The sequence below is a fragment of the Chanodichthys erythropterus genome, chromosome 12, assembly GCF_024489055.1.
Source record: "Chanodichthys erythropterus isolate Z2021 chromosome 12, ASM2448905v1, whole genome shotgun sequence".
NCBI lineage: Eukaryota > Metazoa > Chordata > Actinopteri > Cypriniformes > Xenocyprididae > Chanodichthys > Chanodichthys erythropterus.
In genome coordinates this window covers 36,658,193-36,665,651 of record NC_090232.1, presented here as the reverse complement: position 1 = coordinate 36,665,651, position 7,459 = coordinate 36,658,193, and positions in this window count along the sequence as shown.

The window sequence follows — 7,459 nt, the reverse complement described above, 5'->3', positions numbered from 1 at the left end:
TCCTTGTTGTTAAAAACGCAGTTTATGACATTTTAAGTGAATCTGCATGAGCCAATTGGCGCTGCTAAGTGCTAAAGGTACATTCACGCGGCCTTGTAATTCCTGTAGTTACGAGATTCCTGCTTGTAAAAAGCGTTCACATCCTCGTAGAGCTTGTAATTACAGCTTGTAAGCTGGGAGTTTTCTGAAAGCTCCCAGATGTACCACGTGGCTGCTATACCACCTGACCGCTGTAGATTCATTTAGGCGTTGATAGTGGTGCCATAGAAACGCATAATTCCCAGTCAAAGGACGTGAACAGCTCCGAACACAACATCACGTGTTGTCATCTCAAGATTTCGGTAAATACGAGTTGGCGTGAATGCAGCATAACATGAGCTCTTGAAACTCCGCCCTCTTCTTTAGAGCAGCAGCTTATTTGCATTTATAGGGACACGCACAAAAACGGAGCAAAAAGTGACAAATTTAAAGGTGATAAAGAGGATCTTTTCGTCGACTGAGAAACCAAAGACTGTTAGTGAGTTTTTGAAATTTCGAAGGAACGCCTCCCAAAACTCATGCACGAGTATTGGAACACGAGTGTTTGTTTACGACCGGCATTCGCTGTGTCGTGTTAGTGGATTCATTATGTCGGACTCACCGCAGGTAACTGTGCAGTTATTACTCCTGTCTCCTGACAAAAACATTGCATGCGGCGCCTGTGGAGTGTGGAAAGTTACTGGAGCGCGCAGCCGCACTCGTTTCTCACAAGGAACTTCACGGCAGTGATTGACAAGCCAGAGGGCCAATCTTTACGCGATGATCACGTAAACGATTGGCTGATGTTTTTAAGGTCCTACCTCATGCACAGATGATATCAATATTATTCCTTTCAGTGCACCTAATAAATAGTCTTTTATCAGTTAGTAAAGACAGTTTCAAGTAATATTGCAAAAATGTATAAAACAAAACATCCTCTTTAGCAACTTTAACATGCTATAAAAATAATCTGTGGGGTATTTTGAGCTAAAACTTCACATTCGCACTCTGGGGACATTAGAGACTTATTTTGTAAAAATAGCATTAGATGACCCCTATAACAACATATACTTTATAATTAGGGTTAGTTGCATGTAATTATGCATAATTTACTGTTAGTACCACAGTAAGTACATGAAACACATGTTGCAAGGACACTGCAACATTTTGTTACCAAAATATCTTACTGACCCCAAACTTTTGAACGATATCAAGTGTTTTCATTGTTATAATATTCTAGTTTTATCTTTATTACACACAAAGTTTACTGGACACTGTAATTGAACGGAGAATAGTAGCCAAAATATATTTCAGTTTTTATTTATTCATTTATTGTTAGTGTTTATTTGCATTTTAACACTCATTGCACATTAAATAACGCTAATAAATCAATTCTAGCACTGCATATTTTGTTGGACTGTTGTCTGTCACCTAAATGGACACTGCTGAGAGCAGGTCATTACATTAATAGCACTCCCATTCTACAGTTGACCCTCGGTGATTCATTCCCCCTTCTAGCTTTTAACCAGTCATCTCTGTCTTACATTGCCACTGGAGCTTTCACTAAAAGCCTTTAACTGTCATGCCATATTGACAGCAAACCTGTGAAAACTCTAGATGCAATCATAATGGTCTACACATTACAATCATTGAAAGGGACTATCCACATTGCTCCCTGGTAACCTTTGCTCCCTTATCAGTATAATTTATCACAGGGGTCACAGACACTATTTTCAAACAAGACATTGCTGTGTAGAATTGCTGTGTGTCTTGTTATGGGGGAATAAAACAGATATGTTTTAGGTATTAACATTGCGCTGTCTGCTTTTTTAGAGTTAATAGGAAACTTATCTGTCTTTGCCAGAATTTGTTTCTGCAGATAATCTTTGATTCAAACACAAATGTCTCATGAGATGAAGGCTTTAAATTTTTTACTTGCATTCAGAAATTTTGTTCAAAGTTTGGGGATTTAAAGATATGTGATGTTGAAAAGGTAAATTTGGGATTAAAGCTGATTAAAGTAAATCATGAACAAGGGTTTTTATGATATTTCAGGCTTTGATAAAAGATGTCTCTACCCGTCTCTACCTCTACTAACCGTCCCATTGACAGTTAGGTTTAGGGGTGGACTTTTTATGCTATATTCGTAGAAGTTGTTTCCATGCAAATCACATTGTATAAATTAATACGAAATCGTCGCCTCCTAAAAATAGTTAAGTTTTCTCATGTTCGGACTGACAACAAGTTTCTGATGTTTTACTGATGCACAACTGATGTGCCACTATTTGTGCAGTTTTTGGACACTCGCATTATTTTTCCCCAGAGATTTTGATATAAACACAGTTCAGTTCAGAAGAGATTCCAAAATCAAGTATTTTGACTCTAATAACTTGTCAAATTCAAATCCCTCATAACTACTTTTTTTTTTTTTATATCACTTATAAAGGCAAGGATTGCTGATGTTCTTGTTAATGTAAAAACAACAACAACAACAACAACAACAAAAACAGTTATTCTAGGAAGCTTGCATAAGCTGCACTTGCATTGTCACGCCAAGATATGTTTAATTTACTAAAAGCATAATACATACCGTAAAAGTAGGTTTTGAAATGCCAAAAATGAAGAAATACACTGCCTCTTTGCCTGATTAAACAAATTTTAATTAAGGCGAGACACTACAGGCTAAAACGCTGTTTCGGTTTTGGGCTTTTTGGCTTTTAATGAAGTGTTTTTTTCAGACTAGTGGTAAGAAAACATTCAAAATCCACAATTGTGCATTTATTTTTTGGTACCTTATCTATTTTTGTCTATAGATTTCAATTACAACACATATTTTTAAAGGCTGTTTTCTCAAAATGAGTTTTTTCTCCAACACTGAGCCATATAACTCTACCTCAGAGGCACTTACACGCACCAAACTTTACAGAGGGATTTGATCATCTATGATATATAATGTGATTTTTTTTTCTTCTGATTGTTTACAGTATTTTCTGAATTGATAAAAAAGATACCCAAAACCACCTTTGTAAAAACCTTTGACTCTAATAATGTCAAAAAACTATAAATATACAGTATAAACAGGAATTTTGAACCTGACTTCATCCAATGTTCAAAAATGTATACTAGAAATGTATGCAAATTAGTGCATTTTTAAATAAATGATGCCTCATTTGCATTATTTAAACATAACATTTTAGAAAACTTGCAATCCTTATTTTAATCAATCCACTGGGGAAGTATGGTGATAACTATTATTATTATTATTATTATTATTATTTTTTTTTACCCTATTCACCTGCAGTGTCTCGCCTTATTTTAAGCTTTTTTTACCATTTCTTTTTACACAAATTATGTTGTTCCATTAATATTTAATGTTATATTTAATATTTAATTAAATGTCATATGGTTGATCTTCATACATTTTATGTATTTATTTATTTATTTTTACCTTCATACTATTTTTTCTGTATGGTGGGCCTTTAGTCCCATTTTACCGTATATTGGGCATGTTAAATATATAAAATAAATATATATATATGTGTTTTTTCTTATGTTATTTACTGATGCAATGCTCAATGACATGCATTTGTGTATAGCTTTTGGACACTGGAATAATTTTAATATACACAAACTCTGTTTGGGAAAAATAAAGATTTTCACTCTAATCGTTCAAAAATGCTTAATCAAATTCAAATCCCTGATGAATACTTTATTTATGTCATTTAAAGGTTCAATGTGAGCTCCTGTGCAGAACTCAAAGATAATCATGTTTGTCTTGTAATTCATTTCTTGCTCAGTTTGCTGCCTGCTTCCTGCAATATAGTATATAATGTATCCCTTACGTGTCAACGGCACTCATCCAAAACCACTTTAGCAATTTCCCTCCGGTTAAGATTCTTGTCACGGCTCAGTGTCCTCTGAGAAGCGATTCCTTGCAATGAGCCACGACCCCAAATGGGTGATTAGTTTTACGCATTGAAAGTGCTGATGGAGTAACTTCTACCTCATGATCACCCTGTTGTGTTAGTGTTCATTGTTGTTATAAGCAACATATAGGTCATGTTTAAAGTGGAAACAGTTTGTGCAGTGTGTTTGCTTTGGCCTTGTGCCTGGTTGGCACTGGCATGCTCTGGACAATCATTGGCTGGATGAGGAATTATAAGGTGGGGTTAGTTCATATTGTATATGAGTGAAGCAGTGTTGGATGAAGTGTTTGTAGGAGACGGGCCTGCATGTGCTTTCCTCACTGACCTGTGACCGGCTCCGCTAAAGTCTAATCTATCATCAGGGACTGTCAATGTCTCCCTGCTGACCACTCAACAATTATGGGTTTGTTTTCATCTGTGATGACCCTGATAAGCGGCTGCTGTGAGTGGCTTTAAATACTTGATGCAGATCATTGTTCTTGTTACATAGATGCGACCGAACAGGAGAGTTTTAACCCAAACATCCTGGAGCAGATTGAAGGATATCCTGCTTTCTTCAGCCAGTAAAAGACAAAGACTGTCAACGTTATTGTTGTTGCATTAAAAAAAACAGATATAATGCTGAATATGCATTTTATGTAACACTTAGTTTATATGAAGCTTAAGTTGAACTTGCATTGTAGCTACATCTTTCATTTAGATAGATAGATAGATAGATAGATAGATAGATAGATAGATAGATAGATAGATAGATAGATAGATAGATAGATAGATAGATAGATAGATAGATAGATAGATAGATAGATAGATAGATAGATAGATAGATAGATAGATAGATAGATAGATAGATAGATAGATAGATAGATAGATAGATAGATAGATAGATAGATAGATAGATAGATAGATAGATAGATAGATAGATAGATAGATAGATAGATAGATAGATAGATAGATCAGTGTGTGTTGCAATGTAATAGGCTGTGATTACCTTCAATGAATTCTGCTGATTTATAGTCATACAGTATCCTTGATCATATTCATAATTAACAAAATTCTCATTATACAGGCCTCAATGCAACACATCGCTGCCTGTTGGTCTCAATCTGCTTATTCAATAGCGCAGATGCTCTGTGCCTCTCCTGACAAACACTCACATTACATATGAATGACTGGGCTGGAGACACCGCTGGCCAAGGAGTGAGCGTGCCTTTTATCTGGGAGCAATTGAAAACCCCACATGTTTAATTAAAGCTCATCCTACACACTTGAAGGACTTGAGCACAGACAGACGCTCCAGGTATCTGGAGGGCAGTTTCAACTGTCAGATGTAGCACAGCAGGAGCTTCTGGAGGGGAGAGGGACATGCATAGCACCTCATGTTTACGTCTGGCTTCACATATTCTGTTTGGGGTGAGAGAGACCCCTGTGCCAAAGGAATTACATGGCTTGGGTTGGGGGAAGATAATAAGCAGTTACAAGTTGATAGATAAAAATATGCATGTCAAGTCAAGGCAAATTTATCAAAGCAGAGCAGCTTTACAGAAAATCATTATGTTTATAATATATTGATATCTTTTCATGTGACAACACTGAAGAAATGACACTTTGCTACAATGTAAAGTAGTGAGTGTACAGCTTGTATAACAGTATAAATTTGCTGTCGCCTCAAAATAACTCAACACACAGCCATTAATGTCTAAACCACTGGCCACAAGAGTGAGTACACACCTAAGTGAAAATGTCCAAATTGGGCACAATTAGCCATTTTCTCACCCTGGTGTCATGTGACTTGTTAGTGTTACAAGGTCTCAGGTGTAAATGGGGAGCAGGCGTGTTAAATTTGGTGTTATCGCTCTCACTCTCTCATACTGGTCACTGGAAGTTCAACATGGCACCTCATGGCAAAGAACTCTGAGGATCTGAAAAAAAAGAATTGTTGCTCTACATAAAGATGGCATACGCTATAAGAAGATTGTAACGACCCTGAAAGACCTTACAGCGGTTTAACAGGACAGGTTCCACTCAGAACAGACCTCGCCATGGTCGAACCAAAGAAGTTGAGTGCACGTGCTCAGCATCATATCCAGAGGTTGTGTTCGGGAAATAGACGTATGAGTGCTGCAAACATTCCTGCAGAGGTTGCAGGGGTGGGGGGTCAGTCTGTCAGTGCTCAGACCATATGCCGCACACTGCATCAAATTGGTCTGCATGGCTGGAAGGAAGCCTCTTCTAAAGATGATGCACAAGAAAGCCTGCAAACAGTTTGCTGAAGACAAGCAAACTAAGGACATGGATTACTGGAACCATGTCCTGTGGTCTGATGAGACCAAGATAAACTTATTTGGTTCAGATGGTGTCAAGTGTGTGTGGCGGCAACCAGGTGAAGAGTACAAAGACAAGTGTGTCTTGCCTACAGTCAAGCATGGTGGTGGGAGTGTCATGGTCTGGGGCTGCATGAGTGCTGCCGGCACCGGGGAGCTACAGTTCATTGAGGGAACCGTGAATGAGCAGAGCATGATCCCATCCCTTCGGAGACTGGGCCGCAGGGCAGTAATCCAACATGATAACAACCCCAAACACACCTCCAAGATGACCACTGCCTTGCTAAAGAAGCTGAGGGTAAAGGTGATGGACTGGCCAAGTATGTCTCCAGACCTAAACCCTATTGAGCATCTGTGGGGCATCCTCAGACGGAAGGTGGAGGAGCACAAGGTCTCTAACATCCACCAGCAAAGTTAGTTGTCACGTGGTCATTCAAAGGATGTTTTATAAATGATTTAATAATTTAGTAATTACTTGTTCAGTAACTAATCAGTGAAAAAGTTCATTCACATTTCACACATGCTAACACTTTTCCACAAATGTGTTAGCAAAATCATATAATTTGAAACAGTAATCAAAAGAGATTGTTATTTTGAAAGATAGTATGGAAATTAGGCTTAAGAGGGTTTGTGAATTTATTCATGAATATTCAGTATTTGTAGCTTTAATTCATGCCATAAGAATCAGTGAGTGGCAATTAACCTTTGCAGTTACGATGTCTTCCATGTCTTGTGGTGTATCAGAGTTACTGAAAGCTTTTAAATGCACAATCCTACCTTAATAACCTGTCAAGGTCATGTAACCACTTTGAACTCTGTTCTTTGCAGATATTCTGGCACCTTATGCAATAACTGCATCTTGTTCACATTTTTTTTAATATATATATATATATATATATATATATATATATATATATATATATATATATATATATATATATATATATATATATAATAGGCTGATTTTTGAGTTATCATCTTTGTGTTGTATATTTAAACACTGTTTGAAAGTGAAAAGAGGCTTTATGGACTATTGTTCCTTTTTTGATATTTTAATGGATAATGCATTAAAAAAGGAACACTGGCACTCATCCCATCTTTGGCAAATTCGATCTGTCCTGTGACACTATTGTAGAGAGTAGCAGAGCTGCCATGAGCAGATGTTCACAATAGATCCCAAGGGAATCAATCTAT